Genomic DNA, 19606 nt, shown 5'->3' on the forward strand with positions numbered 1-19606 from the left:
CAATACTGTCTAAGGGCTGACTTTGCCTCTCTTAAACAACAGCAGAGACTGGCCAAGTGCTCACAGTCATCCATAATATACCCACTGATTTGGCTTGGCTAAGCTTTAACCAACCTTCTCTCCTCTGAACTTCAGCTTTCCCCCAAGCTTGAGCAAGCACTAAGCGTCAGACCTTTCTGGCTCCCTTAACAGCTCATTCTAAGAATCAGCTCACTACAGAAAGAAACACTTCCTGTCACACTGCTCCATCAAGCTGTCTGTTCATCCATCCCCACCTCTTGCCCCATCTCTCACAGACCCACACACACACACACACATACACACACACACAGATACACAAACTCACACACACACACACAGAGTTGTTGCTCACCCTGCTTATCCTTTCATGTTAAAGAAATATCATTTTCTCTTCCATTTTGAGACATGTTAAGAACGTGTGTTCAAAACATTCTCCCTATTGCAATCAGTTCTTTTCAGTCGTTCAGTTGTGCCCGACTCTGCCAGAGTCCAGCTCCAGCAGCCAGGGATTCAATCTGAAGGGAGGGATGGTGTCCGCGAGTAACGACGCAGCCTCTCAGTTTTCCTGGACTGCACATTTATTTCAAGTTTAAGGTTTTCTTTTATACTTTTACAAAAGCATTAGGTCAGAAGTTTGACATTTTCAGTTTTCTTATCATATTCAGATTTATTATCTCCATAAATCATTGTTGCTCTTCAAACAGAGTTCCTGCTTCAGCGATTCTCTCGGACTCAGCTTTACCATCTATTATCTACTTCCTCTTAATGTGTCCTATCGTTAACTTGTGATTATATTGTAACTCATGCTACATTCCTCCGTTTGTTTCTTATCTTTCTAAATCCTATTTGCCCCTAACATCCTGAGCTCACTATCTCTTAAAAAGGCTTCTAGCTATTAGTATCTTTAAATTTCCTAAATCTATCAGCTATAATAAAATATGCTACCCTTACAGCGTTCCTTAAATCTTTAACTTCTAACTATTTAATTATTTCTAAGCTCTAAATTCAGTAAATGCCTTTGCCATAAACATTTTCCTCACAAATAGGCTTCAGATAGCAATCCCTCCCGTGGCCTCAAGCTGACCTCTTTGCTCATCCTGGAACACTCTTTTGTAAAAGTCCTTGAACAAATGTCAGGGATTAGCTTTATGAATTTTTCTCTGAGCACAGCTGCAGACAAGGCTTTCTGCCTTCTCGTGCTCCTCTCAAGAACATTAAGAACCTTAATGTTCCTTTGTAGTCAACTCAGCCAAGGAGAGGAAAGAAAAAGTCAGAATCACAAGGCCCAACTGCTTCATCCCAGGTCCGTGCTTGTGGGAGAAAGAGAGGGGCTTTGGGCCGTGCCTCCATTTTGTCAGTAACGCCTGACATGGCTCCCGACATGACTCTGTGCAGCCCCATGGACTGCAGCACACCAGGCTTCCCTGTCCATCACCAACTCCCAGAGCTTGCTGAAACTCAAGTCCATCGAATCCCCGATGCCATCCAACCATCTCATCCTCTGTCATCTCCTTCTCCTCTGGCCTTCATTCCTTGCCAGCATCAGAATCTTTTCCAATGAGTCAGTTCTTTGCATCAGGTGGACAAAGAACTGGAGTTTCAGCTACAATGTCAGTCCTTCTAGTGAATAATCAGGATTGATTTCCGTTAGGGTTGACGAGTTTGATTTCCTTGCAGGCCAAGGGACTCTCAAGAATCTTCTCTACCACCACAGTTCAAAAGCATCAATTATTCAGTCCTCAGCTGTCTTTATGGTTTAACAATCACATCCATATTCGGCTACTGAAACAACCTTCGCTTTGACATACGGACCTCTGGCAGCAAAGTGATGTCTCTGCTTTTTGATATGCTTTCTGGGTCAGTCATGGCTTTTCTTCCATGGAGCAAGGGACTTTTAATTTCATGGCTGCAGTCAGCATCTGCTGTGATGTTGAAGCCCACGAAAATAAAGTCTGTCACTGTTTCCATTGTCTCCCCCCCTATTTGCCATAACATGATTGGACCGGATGCCATGACCTTGGTTTTTCGGATGTTGATTTAAGTTAGCTTTCTCTCTATCCTCTTTCACCCTCATCAAGATGGTCTTTGGTTTCTTTATGCTTTCTGCCTTAAGCGTGGTGTTGTCTGCATTTCTGAATTTATTCATATTTCTCCTGGCAATCTTCATTCCATCTTGTGCTTCATCCAATCTAATATTTACATGATGTACACTGAATATAAGTTAAGTAAGCAAGGTTACAATGTACAGCCTTGATGTACTCCTTTCCCAGTTTGGAACCAGTCATTGTTCCATGTCCAGTTCTAAATGTTGCTTCTTGACGTGCATACAGATTTCTCAAGAGTCAGGGAAGTTGGTCAGGTATACCGATCTCTTTGAGTATTGCCCACAATTTGATGTGATCCACCAGTCAAATGCTGTGGCATAGTTGGCAAAGCAGAAGTAGATGTTTCTCTGGATGTCTCTTGCTTTTTCTATGAACCAACCGATGTTGGCAATTGCATCTCTTGTTCCTCTGCCTTTTCTCAATGCAGCTTAAACATTGGAATGTTCTTGGTCTACGTACTGTTGAAGCTTATCCTGGAGAATTTTCACCATTACTTTTGCTGTGTGGGCGATGGCCCTCTCACCATTGTCGTGTCAAATACAGTTCCTTCTCACATTAGTCTGCATTTGTATTATTTAATGGCAAAAATAGACATAAATTCTTTGGTGTCATGTGTGTTTCCCCGTTAGTTCGCTTCAGTCGCTCAGTCGTGTCCGACTCTTTGTGACCCCATGAGTCACAGCACGCCAGGCCTCCCTGTCCATCACCAACTCTGCATTCAGATGCTTATATCTTTGCTTTTCTCCTTTGCTTTTTGCTCCTCTTCTTTTCACAGCTATTTGTAAGGCCTCCCCAGACAGCCATTGTGCTTTTTTGCATTTCTTTTCCATGGGGGTGGTCTTGATCCCTGCCTCCTGTACAATGTCACCAACCTCATTCCATAGTTCATCAGGCACTCTATCTATCAGATCTGGGCCCTTAAATCTATTTCTCACTTCCACTGCATAATCATAAGGGACTTGATTGAAGTCATACCTGAATGCTCTAGTGGTTTTTCCCTATTTTCTTCCATTTGAGTCTGGATTTGGTAATAAGGAGTTCATGACCTGAGCCACAGTCTGCTCCTGGTCTTGTTTTTGTTGACTGTATAGAGCTTCTCCATCTTTGGCGGCAAAGGATATAATCAATCTGATTTCGGTGTTGACCATCTGGTGATGTCCATGTGTAGAGTCTTACTTGTGTTGTTGGAAGAGGGTATTTGCTGTGACCAGTGCATTTTCTTGGCGAAACTCTATTAGTCTTTGCCCTGCTTCATTCTGCACTCCAAGGCCAAATTTGCCTGTTGCTCCAGGTGTTTCTTGACTTCCTACTTTTGCATTCCAGACCCCTCTAATGAAAAGGACATCTTTTTGGGGGGTTCGTTCTAAAAGGTCTTGTAGGTCTTCATAAAACCGTTCAACTTCAGTTTCTTCAGCGTTACTGCTTGGGGCATAGACTTGGATAACTGTGCTATTGAATGGTTTGCCTTGGAGACGAACAGAGATCATTCTGTCGTTTGTGAGACTGCGTCCAAGTACTGCATTTCGGACTCTTTTGTTGACTATGATGGCTACTCCATGTCTTCTGAGGAGTTCCTGCCCGCAGTGCTAGATATCATGGTCATCTGAGTTAAATTCACCCATTCCAGTCCATTTTAGTTCGCTGATTCCTAGAATGTCGACGTTCACCCTTGCCATCTCTTGTTTGACCACTTCCAATTTGCCTTCAAATGAGATACCCCATACTCTTATATTTAAACCACAAAAACTTGCAGAGCTTGGACTACAAAAGATTTTTTTGGGGAAGAAGGTTTGACGACTGTAGTTATTTAGAAATACTAGGGGATGATGATTCATATAAGACCAGCTTTTACTCAGTCTCATGTTAATACTTGTATCAAAAGTCTCTGTCCTGACTTCTCTGGCTGTCCAGGGGTTAGGACTCCATGCTTTCACTGGAAGGGGAACCGGTTCAATCCCTGGTCAGGGAACTAAGATCCCACAAACTGCATGGTGCCCACCACCCAAAAAGATTATCCGTGTGTGGTGATCCTGTTTGTCTTCTGCACCGGGATTGGGCCACCTCCACTGCCCTGCCCTTGGGAACACACTGCTCCCACCAATTTCTTAGGAAAACAGTGGCCTAAGTGATATTTGGTCTGTTCCCTCCAAACATTATTTTAATCTTTGGGAGTGCTGGTTGTGGGTTTCAGTTGTATCAGCATTTTGTGCCTCCTGAGCACCTTTAGCTGACAGCAAAGGTGAGTGATGCAACAAAGCCCATGATGACATAAGTGGCCAGGATGTGATTTCTGCCTGCCTCTCTCAGGGGAACTATGACATTCACCATCCCCATGTGAAACCCTCTTCCCATCTGGGTTCTGGCAATCTAGACCCTAATGTCATTCCACACCCCAAACAATGGCAGTAACACCACACCACTACTCCTTGCCGCTGAGATCAATTGCTAAGCAGGGTTCGCCATCTTCAGTGCAGACTCCTGACCCAGTCCAGGCCTCTCCTCTCTGGCTAACTGGGGACCTCAGGGTCTGTCCCCCAATCTCTCGGGACCGCGCACCCCTCCCCACTCAGGTACCCACCTCTTTTCTTCCTTCCCTCCCTTCCCATCAGAAAATTCACACACACACAAGTATCATCTTCTCACCATTCGATGTTTATTTTAATCGCAGCCATCAGTTTACTATGTTAGTGTGAGAGTCAGTCTTTTCCTGGTTAACCATTGCTAAGAAAGCAGACCACTGGAGACACAATTCTAAACTGTCTGACCTTTTCTATTCAGTTACTGGCTGCCCAGGTTGTACTTCTCCAGGGTCTCTCATTCTGGGGTGGCTGAGCTTATCTTCTCTTTTGATTCTGCCTCCTTCTTTGACTCTGACTCCTAGTTTGGTACCTTTTGCGGCTTTGGTTCAGGTTCTCACGTGCACAGGAATGGAGAAAACAGTTTGCTTCTCTTGTTTTCTTCACCTTCTTCGACGGAGTGGCGTACGATCGGATTTTCTTTCTCAAGGTTCCTTTTAGAGGTCTTCTGACGCTCACGGTCTTATTTCGTGCCTTGAAAGACAAAAGAAGGGTATGAGTTTTGAGGAAAGAGTATAACAACTGAGTTGGAAGGGAGATTTCATGAAAAGGGAGGTGGCCTGATGAGGACTTTTGCGCCAGGCAAGGGCAGTGTAGAGGTCTTGGGCACCAAAGTCAATGGAGAACCTGGGGAGTGTCGATGGAATCATCTTACCTTGACACTGCCTCTGTATCTCCGTTGCCAAAGGGTCTTCTTTCTTCCTTTCATGCTGGAAGCAAACCGCACTGCAACTCTTCTTGGCTGCCGTGGCTTCCTGGTTACCGTAGCCATGATGACACCATGAAGTGGCCTAACCCAGAATCTCTGCCTCTGACCTCCCTATATATACCTTCCCAGGACAATGAGGAGCCACACCCTTCACTCTGATTGGTCAGCTAGGCACTCCCCCAGCCAATGGTGGCTTTGGGGTCTTAGACATCACAATGTACCACTGTGCCCATCAACATGGGTTAGTGGGTGCTGAGGGAGGCCATGATACACCTTTCCCACCCTTGACCCCTCTGTGTGTTTGATTCTGGGGAGTGGTGATTCAGGGGCATGGTGTTTCTTCTCATGACCCTCAGACTTTCCTTCAGTGCCCTTTATTCTTGGACTTGGATGTCCCCCTTCCACACTCCTGCCCCCTCCATCCCTGTATGAACCTCTGCCAAACACTTTTCATCCCATTTCAGCACTTCAGAGTCCTCTAGTCACTTCATCTTTAGACCACCCTCTTCCTATCAGGGGTTCTTGAGGGGCTTAAGGAACTGAAGAACAAGCAGGTAATTAAGAACAGGTTGGAAGTTTTTTCTACTCCAATGAGCTTTAGAGACCCCAAGGCTTGGTGCATCTTCAGTCCGTTGCCCCAAGATCTATACACCGTCTCCATAAGATTACACTTTAGAGCAAAGAAAGTGTTAAATGCCTCCTCCACTAATATTGTTGGGGACACTTCAACTCTCATATTGAGGAGGGAAACTCACCTTGCCCCATCTACCAGAAATACATTCCCGATTTACAAAAAAATGAAGAAAAGAAAAGGAAGGTGCCCAAAGGCAAGAGTCCGTTTACCACTCTGCCCCTAACTCTTGAGTGAGTCACTTCCCCAGTGGGCCCACATTCACAGTGATCATCAGATAGGGCCCACTGTGGAGCTGACCAATAGCTGAGCAGGAGAAGTACCAGTAGGTACCTCATTGATAGTTGGTTGCTTATGGGCAGGGCCCAGGGTTGCACTGTCCAATCGCTAGGCAAGACCGGTTGCTTAGTAACAGGATGTGGAGTCATCAGGCACAGCAATGGCTACCTGCTAAGGGCTGTGCTCATGCTGCTCTGTTACCTAAGGGGACGTTGGGTCCAGTGTGCTTTACTCTATTTAATTGACTCTGTTCCTAATCAGGATTTGATTTCACAGGCTTCTTTAACTTTGGTACATCATTCTTTTCATTGTATTGCCAGGCATGCCTGTGAGCCGTGCTCATCTATATGCCCCTCCCACAGCTGCCACATGATCACATGTGCCGCATATAGCATAGCTAATATTTCAAAGCCAACAAGAATGTGAAAGCCAGCCCACCTTGAGAACGACTTTGACAAACCTTAACCTCACAGTGATTCTTATTCTATGCACAGTGTAACAGAGCAGAGTGAGCACAGCCCTATGCAGTTCGCCATTGGTGTGCTTCTTTTCAACCCACCCTGTTCCTAGGCAACAGGTGTGGCTCAGCCTTGCTTGGTGCCTCAGGTGGCCCCATTTACAAGCCGCCAACTGTTAAGGAGTGGCCATTCATCGTCCTGCTCAGCTATTGATTAACACCTCAGTAGGCCCTGCCCACAGTTACTGTCAATGAGGGACCATTGGGGAAGTGATTAAGTAAGGGTGGTGTGGTGGTCATCAGGTGGAAAGTGAGAGAAGAGAGATTCTGGCATGCTTTTGGAGGGCCTGGAGATCACCCAACGTTGCGCCAGTGGGTGAGCTGGATGGTCCCAGGGAATAGACTGGGGACTACATCCTTTAGTGATTCAGAGCCCTCACTAAGTCCCTCCACTAGCCTTGGCCCAGGCCGTGAGGAGCGGTGAACCTCTCCCCCATCCCTGTCTCTGCAACTTAATAGCAGGTGGCCATCTTTCTGGGTCTCAGTCTGTGAGAACTGGTCTCCTCAGTTGGACAGCTTGAGGAGACAGGACCTATTGTGTTGGGTACCTGGCTCCATCGAGGATGAGAGCTGGGTAGAATATGGGAAGCTTGCCCTGAAGGAGCTGCCAATTGAAACCTGTTTCTGTTTGACCAGGATGGGACATTTCATGGGGAAAGTTGTTCCTTGAGACTTTGCCCTCTCTTGTCAGGACAGAAAATGACATCCATCTGATAGAGATATTTAGGAACATCATTACCTGACCATGACCTAACCTTAAGCACAAAGGGTGTGACACCACGAAGTCTCAAACAACTTACCACAACTTTCTCTAACCTTTGCTGTAAAACATACTTACTGAACACGTTCAGTAACTTTGGGTTCTTAGGGCAAGAGCCACCCTCATCCTTGTATGAATCTGTAATAAACCTTTCCCTATCCCAAACTCAAACCTTAAGTTTTGATGGGCCTCATTCTGCATCAAGCACATGGACTGGCAATTTTGGTAACAACAATACTGTCTAAGGGCTGACTTTGCCTCTCTTAAACAACAGCAGAGACTGGCCAAGTGCTCACAGTCATCCATAATATACCCACTGATTTGGCTTGGCTAAGCTTTAACCAACCTTCTCTCCTCTGAACTTCAGCTTTCCCCCAAGCTTGAGCAAGCACTAAGCATCAGACCTTTCTGGCTCCCTTAACAGCTCATTCTAAGAATCAGCTCACTACAGAAAGAAACACTTCCTGTCACACTGCTCCATCAAGCTGTCTGTTCATCCATCCCCACCTCTTGCCCCATCTCCCACAGACACACACATACACACACACATACACACACACACACAGATACACAAACTCACACACACACACACACACACAGAGGTGTTGCTCACCCTGCTTATCCTTTCATGTTAAAGAAATATCATTTTCTCTTCCATTTTGAGACATGTTAAGAACGTGTGTTCAAAACATTCTCCCTATTGCAATCAGTTCTTTTCAGTCGTTCAGTTGTGCCCGACTCTGCCAGAGTCCAGCTCCAGCAGCCAGGGATTCAATCTGAAGGGAGGGATGGTGTCCGCGAGTAACCACGCAGCCTCTCAGTTTTCCTGGACTGCACATTTATTTCAAGTTTAAGGTTTTCTTTTATACTTTTACAAAAGCATTAGGTCAGAAGTTTGACATTTTCAGTTTTCTTATCACATTCAGATTGATTATCTCCATAAATCATTGTTGCTCTTCAAACAGAGTTCCTGCTTCAGCGATTCTCTCGGACTCAGCTTTACCATCTATTATCTACTTCCTCTTAATGTGTCCTATCGTTAACTTGTGATTATATTGTAACTCATGCTACATTCCTCCGCTTGTTTCTTATCTTTCTAAATCCTATTTGCCCCTAACATCCTGAGCTCACTATCTCTTAAAAAGGCTTCTAGCTGTTAGTATCTTTAAATTTCCTAAATCTATCAGCTATAATAAAATATGCTACCATTACAGCATTCCTTTAATCTTTAACTTCTAACTATTTAATTATTTCTAAGCTCTAAATTCAGTAAATGCCTTTGCCGTAAACATTTTCCTCACAAATAGGCTTCAGATAGCAATCCCTCCCGTGGCCTCAAGCTGACCTCTTTGCTCATCCTGGAACACTCTTTTGTAAAAGTCCTTGAACAAATGTCAGGGATTAGCTTTATGAATTTTTCTCTGACCACAGCTGCAGACAAGGCTTTCTGCCTTCTCGTGCTCCTCTCAAGAACATTAAGAACCTTAATGTTCCTTTGTAGTCAACTCAGCCAAGGAGAGGAAAGAAAAAGTCAGAATCACAAGGCCCAACTGCTTCATCCCAGGTCCGTGCTTGTGGGAGAAAGAGAGGGGCTTTGGGCCGTGCCTCCATTTTGTCAGTAACGCCTGACATGGCTCCCGACATGACTCTGTGCAGCCCCATGGACTGCAGCACACCAGGCTTCCCTGTCCATCACCAACTCCCAGAGCTTGCTGAAACTCAAGTCCATCAAATCCCCAATGCCATGCAACCATCTCATCCTCTGTCATCTCCTTCTCCTCTGGCCTTCATTCCTTGCCAGCATCAGAATCTTTTCCAATGAGTCAGTTCTTTGCATCAGGTGGACAAAGAACTGGAGTTTCAGCTACAATGTCAGTCCTTCTAGTGAATAATCAGGATTGATTTCCGTTAGGGTTGACGAGTTTGATTTCCTTGCAGGCCAAGGGACTCTCAAGAATCTTCTCTACCACCACAGTTCAAAAGCATCAATTATTCAGTCCTCAGCTGTCTTTATGGTTTAACAATCACATCCATATTCGGCTACTGAAACAACCTTCGCTTTGACATACGGACCTCTGGCAGCAAAGTGATGTCTCTGCTTTTTGATATGCTTTCTGGGTCAGTCATGGCTTTTCTTCCATGGAGCAAGTGACTTTTAATTTCATGGCTGCAGTCAGCATCTGCTGTGATGTTGAAGCCCACGAAAATAAAGTCTGTCACTGTTTCCATTGTCTCCCCCCCTATTTGCCATAACATGATTGGACCGGATGCCATGACCTTGGTTTTTCGGATGTTGATTTAAGTTAGCTTTCTCTCTATCCTCTTTCACCCTCATCAAGATGGTCTTTGGTTTCTTTATGCTTTCTGCCTTAAGCGTGGTGTTGTCTGCATTTCTGAATTTATTCATATTTCTCCTGGCAATCTTCATTCCATCTTGTGCTTCATCCAATCTGATATTTACATGATGTACACTGAATATAAGTTAAGTAAGCAAGGTTACAATGTACAGCCTTGATGTACTCCTTTCCCAGTTTGGAACCAGTCATTGTTCCATGTCCAGTTCTAAATGTTGCTTCTTGACGTGCATACAGATTTCTCAAGAGTCAGGGAAGTTGGTCAGGTATACCGATCTCTTTGAGTGTTGCCCACAATTTGATGTGATCCACCAGTCAAATGCTGTGGCATAGTTGGCAAAGCAGAAGTAGATGTTTCTCTGGATGTCTCTTGCTTTTTCTATGAACCAACCGATGTTGGCAATTGCATCTCTTGTTCCTCTGCCTTTTCTCAATGCAGCTTAAACATCGGAATGTTCTTGGTCTACGTACTGTTGAAGCTTATCCTGGAGAATTTTCACCATTACTTTTGCTGTGTGGGCGATGGCCCTCTCACCATTGTCGTGTCAAATACAGTTCCTTCTCACATTAGTCTGCATTTGTTTTATTTAATGGCAAAAATAGACATAAATTCTTTGGTGTCATGTGTGTTTCCCCGTTAGTTCGCTTCAGTCGCTCAGTCGTGTCCGACTCTTTGTGACCCCATGAGTCACAGCACGCCAGGCCTCCCTGTCCATCACCAACTCTGCATTCAGATGCTTATATCTTTGCTTTTCTCCTTTGCTTTTTGCTCCTCTTCTTTTCACAGCTATTTGTAAGGCCTCCCCAGACAGCCATTGTGCTTTTTTGCATTTCTTTTCCATGGGGGTGGTCTTGATCCCTGCCTCCTGTACAATGTCACCAACCTCATTCCATAGTTCATCAGGCACTCTATCTATCAGATCTGGGCCCTTAAATCTATTTCTCACTTCCACTGCATAAGCATAAGGGATTTGATTGAAGTCATACCTGAATGCTCTAGTGGTTTTTCCCTATTTTCTTCCATTTGAGTCTGGATTTGGTAATAAGGAGTTCATGACCTGAGCCACAGTCTGCTCCTGGTCTTGTTTTTGTTGACTGTATAGAGCTTCTCCATCTTTGGCGGCAAAGGATATAATCAATCTGATTTCGGTGTTGACCATCTGGTGATGTCCATGTGTAGAGTCTTACTTGTGTTGTTGGAAGAGGGTATTTGCTGTGACCAGTGCATTTTCTTGGCGAAACTCTATTAGTCTTTGCCCTGCTTCATTCTGCACTCCAAGGCCAAATTTGCCTGTTGCTCCAGGTGTTTCTTGACTTCCTACTTTTGCATTCCAGACCCCTCTAATGAAAAGGACATCTTTTTGGGGGGTTCGTTCTAAAAGGTCTTGTAGGTCTTCATAAAACCGTTCAACTTCAGTTTCTTCAGCGTTACTGCTTGGGGCATAGACTTGGATAACTGTGCTATTGAATGGTTTGCCTTGGAGACGAACAGAGATCATTCTGTCGTTTGTGAGACTGCGTCCAAGTACTGCATTTCAGACTCTTTTGTTGACTATGATGGCTACTCCATGTCTTCTGAGGAGTTCCTGCCCGCAGTGCTAGATATCATGGTCATCTGAGTTAAATTCACCCATTCCAGTCCATTTTAGTTCGCTGATTCCTAGAATGTCGACGTTCACCCTTGCCATCTCTTGTTTGACCACTTCCAATTTGCCTTCAAATGAGATACCGCATACTCTTATATTTAAACCACAAAAACTTGCAGAGCTTGGACTACAGAAGATTTTTTTGGGGAAGAAGGTTTGACGACTGTAGTTATTTAGAAATACTAGGGGATGATGATTCATATAAGACCAGCTTTTACTCAGTCTCATGTTAATACTTGTATCAAAAGTCTCTGTCCTGACTTCTCTGGCTGTCCAGGGGTTAGGACTCCATGCTTTCACTGGAAGGGGAACCGGTTCAATCCCTGGTCAGGGAACTAAGATCCCACAAACTGCATGGTGCCCACCACCCAAAAAGATTATCCGTGTGTGGTGATCCTGTTTGTCTTCTGCACCGGGATTGGGCCACCTCCACTGCCCTGCCCTTGGGAACACACTGCTCCCACCAATTTCTTAGGAAAACAGTGGCCTAAGTGATATTTGGTCTGTTCCCTCCAAACATTATTTTAATCTTTGGGAGTGCTGGTTGTGGGTTTCAGTTGTATCAGCATTTTGTGCCTCCTGAGCACCTTTAGCTGACAGCAAAGGTGAGTGATGCAACAAAGCCCATTATGACATAAGTGGCCAGGATGTGATTTCTGCCTGCCTCTCTCAGGGGAACTATGACATTCACCATCCCCATGTGAAACCCTCTTCCCATCTGGGTTCTGGCCATCTAGACCCTAATGTCATTCCACACCCCAAACAATGGCAGTAACACCACACCACTACTCCTTGCCGCTGAGATCAATTGCTAAGCAGGGTTCGCCATCTTCAGTGCAGACTCCTGACCCAGTCCAGGCCTCTCCTCTCTGGCTAACTGGGGACCTCAGGGTCTGTCCCCCAATCTCTCGGGACCGCGCACCCCTCCCCACTCAGGTGCCCACCTCTTTTCTTCCTTCCCTCCCTTCCCATCAGAAAATTCACACACACACAAATATCATCTTCTCACCATTCGATGTTTATTTTAATCGCAGCCATCAGTTTACTATGTTAGTGTGAGAGTCAGTCTTTTCCTGGTTAACCATTGCTAAGAAAGCAGACCACTGGAGACACAATTCTAAACTGTCTGACCTTTTCTATTCAGTTACTGGCTGCCCAGGTTGTACTTCTCCAGGGTCTCTCATTCTGGGGTGGCTGAGCTTATCTTCTCTTTTGATTCTGCCTCCTTCTTTGACTCTGACTCCTAGTTTGGTACCTTTTGCGGCTTTGGTTCAGGTTCTCACGTGCACAGGAATGGAGAAAACAGTTTGCTTCTCTTGTTTTCTTCACCTTCTTCGACGGAGTGGCGTACGATCGGATTTTCTTTCTCAAGGTTCCTTTTAGAGGTCTTCTGACGCTCACGGTCATATTTCGTGCCTTGAAAGACAAAAGAAGGGTATGAGTTTTGAGGAAAGAGTATAACAACTGAGTTGGAAGGGAGATTTCATGAAAAGGGAGGTGGCCTGATGAGGACTTTTGCGCCAGGCAAGGGCAGTGTAGAGGTCTTGGGCACCAAAGTCAATGGAGAACCTGGGGAGTGTCGATGGAATCATCTTACCTTGACACTGCCTCTGTATCTCCGTTGCCAAAGGGTCTTCTTTCTTCCTTTCATGCTGGAAGCAAACCGCACTGCAACTCTTCTTGGCTGCCGTGGCTTCCTGGTTACCGTAGCCATGATGACACCATGAAGTGGCCTAACCCAGAATCTCTGCCTCTGACCTCCCTATATATACCTTCCCAGGACAATGAGGAGCCACACCCTTCACTCTGATTGGTCAGCTAGGCACTCCCCCAGCCAATGGTGGCTTTGGGGTCTTAGACATCACAATGTACCACTGTGCCCATCAACATGGGTTAGTGGGTGCTGAGGGAGGCCATGATACACCTTTCCCACCCTTGACCCCTCTGTGTGTTTGATTCTGGGGAGTGGTGATTCAGGGGCATGGTGTTTCTTCTCATGACCCTCAGACTTTCCTTCAGTGCCCTTTATTCTTGGACTTGGATGTCCCCCTTCCACACTCCTGCCCCCTCCATCCCTGTATGAACCTCTGCCAAACACTTTTCATCCCATTTCAGCACTTCAGAGTCCTCTAGTCACTTCATCTTTAGACCACCCTCTTCCTATCAGGGGTTCTTGAGGGGCTTAAGGAACTGAAGAACAAGCAGGTAATTAAGAACAGGTTGGAAGTTTTTTCTACTCCAATGAGCTTTAGAGACCCCAAGGCTTGGTGCATCTTCAGTCCGTTGCCCCAAGATCTATACACCGTCTCCATAAGATTACACTTTAGAGCAAAGAAAGTGTTAAATGCCTCCTCCACTAATATTGTTGGGGACACTTCAACTCTCATATTGAGGAGGGAAACTCACCTTGCCCCATCTACCAGAAATACATTCCCGATTTACAAAAAAATGAAGAAAAGAAAAGGAAGGTGCCCAAAGGCAAGAGTCCGTTTACCACTCTGCCCCTAACTCTTGAGTGAGTCACTTCCCCAGTGGGCCCACATTAACAGTGATCATCAGATAGGGCCCACTGTGGAGCTGACCAATAGCTGAGCAGGAGAAGTACCAGTAGGTACCTCATTGATAGTTGGTTGCTTATGGGCAGGGCCCAGGGTTGCACTGTCCAATCGCTAGGCAAGACCGGTTGCTTAGTAACAGGATGTGGAGTCATCAGGCACAGCAATGGCTACCTGCTAAGGGCTGTGCTCATGCTGCTCTGTTACCTAAGGAGACGTTGGGTCCAGTGTGCTTTACTCTGTTTAATTGACTCTGCTCCAAATCAGGATTTGATTTCACAGGCTTCTTTAACTTTGGTGCATCATTCTTTTCATTGTATTGCCAGGCATGCCTGTGAGCCGTGCTCATCTATATGCCCCTCCCACAGCTGCCACATGATCACATGTGCCGCATATAGCATAGCTAATATTTCAAAGCCAACAAGAATGTGAAAGCCAGCCCACCTTGAGAACGACTTTGACAAACCTTAACCTCACAGTGATTCTTATTCTATGCACAGTGTAACAGAGCAGAGTGAGCACAGCCCTATGCAGTTCGCCATTGGTGTGCTTCTTTTCAACCCACCCTGTTCCTAGGCAACAGGTGTGGCTCAGCCTTGCTTGGTGCCTCAGGTGGCCCCATTTACAAGCCGCCAACTGTCAAGGAGTGGCCATTCATTGTCCTGCTCAGCTATTGATCAACACCTCAGTGGGCCCTGCCCACAGTTACTGTCAATGAGGGACCATTGGGGAAGTGATTAAGTAAGGGTGGTGTGGTGGTCATCAGGTGGAAAGTGAGAGAAGAGAGATTCTGGCATGCTTTTGGAGGGCCTGGAGATCACCCAACGTTGCGCCAGTGGGTGAGCTGGATGGTCCCAGGGAATAGACTGGGGACTACATCCTTTAGTGATTCAGAGCCCTCACTAAGTCCCTCCACTAGCCTTGGCCCAGGCCGTGAGGAGCGGTGAACCTCTCCCCCATCCCTGTCTCTGCAACTTAATAGCAGGTGGCCATCTTTCTGGGTCTCAGTCTGTGAGAACTGGTCTCCTCAGTTGGACAGCTTGAGGAGACAGGACCTATTGTGTTGGGTACCTGGCTCCATCGAGGATGAGAGCTGGGTAGAATATGGGAAGCTTGCCCTGAAGGAGCTGCCAATTGAAACCTGCTTCTGTTTGACCAGGATGGGACATTTCATGGGGAAAGTTGTTCCTTGAGACTTTGCCCTCTCTTGTCAGGACAGAAAATGACATCCATCTGATAGAGATATTTAGGAACATCATTACCTGACCATGACCTAACCTTAAGCACAAAGGGTGTGACACCACGAAGTCTCAAACAACTTACCACAACTTTCTCTAACCTTTGCTGTTAAACATACTTACTGAACACGTTCAGTAACTTTGGGTTCTTAGGGCAAGAGCCACCCTCATCCTTGTATGAATCTGTAATAAACCTTTCCCTGTCCCAAACTCAAACCTTAAGTTTTGATGGGCCTCATTCTGCATCAAGCACATGGACTGGCAATTTTGGTAACAACAATACTGTCTAAGGGCTGACTTTGCCTCTCTTAAACAACAGCAGAGACTGGCCAAGTGCTCACAGTCATCCATAATATACCCACTGATTTGGCTTGGCTAAGCTTTAACCAACCTTCTCTCCTCTGAACTTCAGCTTTCCCCCAAGCTTGAGCAAGCACTAAGCGTCAGACCTTTCTGGCTCCCTTAACAGCTCATTCTAAGAATCAGCTCACTACAGAAAGAAACACTTCCTGTCACACTGCTCCATCAAGCTGTCTGTTCATCCATCCCCACCTCTTGCCCCATCTCTCACAGACACACACACACACACACACATACACACACACACACAGATACACAAACTCACACACACACACACACACACACAGAGTTGTTGCTCACCCTGCTTATCCTTTCATGTTAAAGAAATATCATTTTCTCTTCCATTTTGAGACATGTTAAGAACGTGTGTTCAAAACATTCTCCCTATTGCAATCAGTTCTTTTCAGTCGTTCAGTTGTGCCCGACTCTGCCAGAGTCCAGCTCCAGCAGCCAGGGATTCAATCTGAAGGGAGGGATGGTGTCCGCGAGTAACCACGCAGCCTCTCAGTTTTCCTGGACTGCACATTTATTTCAAGTTTAAGGTTTTCTTTTATACTTTTACAAAAGCATTAGGTCAGAAGTTTGACATTTTCAGTTTTCTTATCACATTCAGATTGATTATCTCCATAAATCATTGTTGCTCTTCAAACAGAGTTCCTGCTTCAGCGATTCTCTCGGACTCAGCTTTACCATCTATTATCTACTTCCTCTTAATGTGTCCTATCGTTAACTTGTGATTATATTGTAACTCATGCTACATTCCTCCGTTTGTTTCTTATCTTTCTAAATCCTATTTGCCCCTAACATCCTGAGCTCACTATCTCTTAAAAAGGCTTCTAGCTATTAGTATCTTTAAATTTCCTAAATCTATCAGCTATAATAAAATATGCTACCATTACAGCATTCCTTTAATCTTTAATTTCTAACTATTTAATTATTTCTAAGCTCTAAATTCAGTAAATGCCTTTGCCATAAACATTTTCCTCACAAATAGGCTTCAGATAGCAATCCCTCCCGTGGCCTCAAGCTGACCTCTTTGCTCATCCTGGAACACTCTTTTGTAAAAGTCCTTGAACAAATGTCAGGGATTAGCTTTATGAATTTTTCTCTGAGCACAGCTGCAGACAAGGCTTTCTGCCTTCTCGTGCTCCTCTCAAGAACATTAAGAACCTTAATGTTCCTTTGTAGTCAACTCAGCCAAGGAGAGGAAAGAAAAAGTCAGAATCACAAGGCCCAACTGCTTCATCCCAGGTCCGTGCTTGTGGGAGAAAGAGAGGGGCTTTGGGCCGTGCCTCCATTTTGTCAGTAACGCCTGACGTGGCTCCCGACATGACTCTGTGCAGCCCCATGGACTGCAGCACACCAGGCTTCCCTGTCCATCACCAACTCCCAGAGCTTGCTGAAACTCAAGTCCATCGAATCCCCGATGCCATCCAACCATCTCATCCTCTGTCATCTCCTTCTCCTCTGGCCTTCATTCCTTGCCAGCATCAGAATCTTTTCCAATGAGTCAGTTCTTTGCATCAGGTGGACAAAGAACTGGAGTTTCAGCTACAATGTCAGTCCTTCTAGTGAATAATCAGGATTGATTTCCGTTAGGGTTGACGGGTTTGATTTCCTTGCAGGCCAAGGGACTCTCAAGAAATCTGCTCTACCACCACAGTTCAAAAGCATCAATTATTCAGTCCTCAGCTGTCTTTATGGTTTAACAATCACATCCATATTCGGCTACTGAAAAAACCTTCGCTTTGACATACGGACCTCTGGCAGCAAAGTGATGTCTCTGCTTTTTGATATGCTTTCTGGGTCAGTCATGGCTTTTCTTCCATGGAGCAAGTGACTTTTAATTTCATGGCTGCAGTCAGCATCTGCTGTGATGTTGAAGCCCACGAAAATAAAGTCTGTCACTGTTTCCATTGTCTCCCCCTCTATTTGCCATAACATGATTGGACCGGATGCCATGACCTTGGTTTTTCGGATGTTGATTTAAGTTAGCTTTCTCTCTATCCTCTTTCACCCTCATCAAGATGGTCTTTGGTTTCTTTATGCTTTCTGCCTTAAGCGTGGTGTTGTCTGCATTTCTGAATTTATTCATATTTCTCCTGGCAATCTTCATTCCATCTTGTGCTTCATCCAATCTGATATTTACATGATGTACTCTGAATCTAAGTTAAGTAAGCAAGGTTACAATGTACAGCCTTGATGTACTCCTTTCCCAGTTTGGAACCAGTCATTGTTCCATGTCCAGTTCTAAATGTTGCTTCTTGACGTGCATACAGATTACTCAAGAGTCAGGGAAGTTGGTCAGGTATACCGATCTCTTTGAGTATTGCCCACAATTTGATGTGATCCACCAGTCAAATGCTGTGGCATAGTTGGCAAAGCAGAAGTAGATGTTTCTCTGGATGTCTCTTGCTTTTTCTATGAACCAACCGATGTTGGCAATTGCATCTCTTGTTCCTCTGCCTTTTCTCAATGCAGCTTAAACATCGGAATGTTCTTGGTCTACGTACTGTTGAAGCTTATCTTGGAGAATTTTCACCATTACTTTTGCTGTGTGGGCGATGGCCCTCTCACCATTGTCATGTCAAATACAGTTCCTTCTCACATTAGTCTGCATTTGTTTTATTTAATGGCAAAAATAGACATAAATTCTTTGGTGTCATGTGTGTTTCCCCGTTAGTTCACTTCAGTCGCTCAGTCGTGTCCGTCTCTTTGTGACCCCATGAGTCACAGCACGCCAGGCCTCCCTGTCCATCACCAACTCTGCATTCAGATGCTTATATCTTTGCTTTTCTCCTTTGCTTTTTGCTCCTCTTCTTTTCACAGCTATTTGTAAGGCCTCCCCAGACAGCCATTGTGCTTTTTTGCATTTCTTTTCCATGGGGGTGGTCTTGATCCCTGCCTCCTGTACAATGTCACCAACCTCATTCCATAGTTCATCAGGCACTCTATCTATCAGATCTGGGCCCTTAAATCTATTTCTCACTTCCACTGCATAATCATAAGGGATTTGATTGAAGTCATACCTGAATGCTCTAGTGGTTTTTCCCTATTTTCTTCCATTTGAGTCTGGATTTGGTAATAAGGAGTTCATGACCTGAGCCACAGTCTGCTCCTGGTCTTGTTTTTGTTGACTGTATAGAGCTTCTCCATCTTTGGCGGCAAAGGATATAATCAATCTGATTTCGGTGTTGACCATCTGGTGATGTCCATGTGTAGAGTCTTACTTGTGTTGTTGGAAGAGGGTATTTGCTGTGACCAGTGCATTATCTTGGCGAAACTCTATTAGTCTTTGCCCTGCTTCATTCTGCACTCCAAGGCCAAATTTGCCTGTTGCTCCAGGTGTTTCTTGACTTCCTACTTTTGCATTCCAGACCCCTCTAATGAAAAGGACATCTTTTTGGGGGGTTCGTTCTAAAAGGTCTTGTAGGTCTTCATAAAACCGTTCAACTTCAGTTTCTTCAGCGTTACTGCTTGGGGCATAGACTTGGATAACTGTGCTATTGAATGGTTTGCCTTGGAGATGAACAGAGATCATTCTGTCGTTTGTGAGACTGCGTCCAAGTACTGCATTTCAGACTCTTTTGTTGACTATGATGGCTACTCCATGTCTTCTGAGGAGTTCCTGCCCGCAGTACTAGATATAATGGTCATCTGAGTTAAATTCACCCATTCCAGTCCATTTTAGTTCGCTGATTCCTAGAATGTCGACGTTCACCCTTGCCATCTCTTGTTTGACCACTTCCAATTTGCCTTCAAATGAGATACCCCATACTCTTATATTTAAACCACAAAAACTTGCAGAGCTTGGACTACAAAAGATTTTTTTGGGGAAGAAGGTTTGACGACTGT

Source organism: Capricornis sumatraensis, chromosome X (assembly GCF_032405125.1).
Source record: "Capricornis sumatraensis isolate serow.1 chromosome X, serow.2, whole genome shotgun sequence".
Lineage (NCBI taxonomy): Eukaryota > Metazoa > Chordata > Mammalia > Artiodactyla > Bovidae > Capricornis > Capricornis sumatraensis.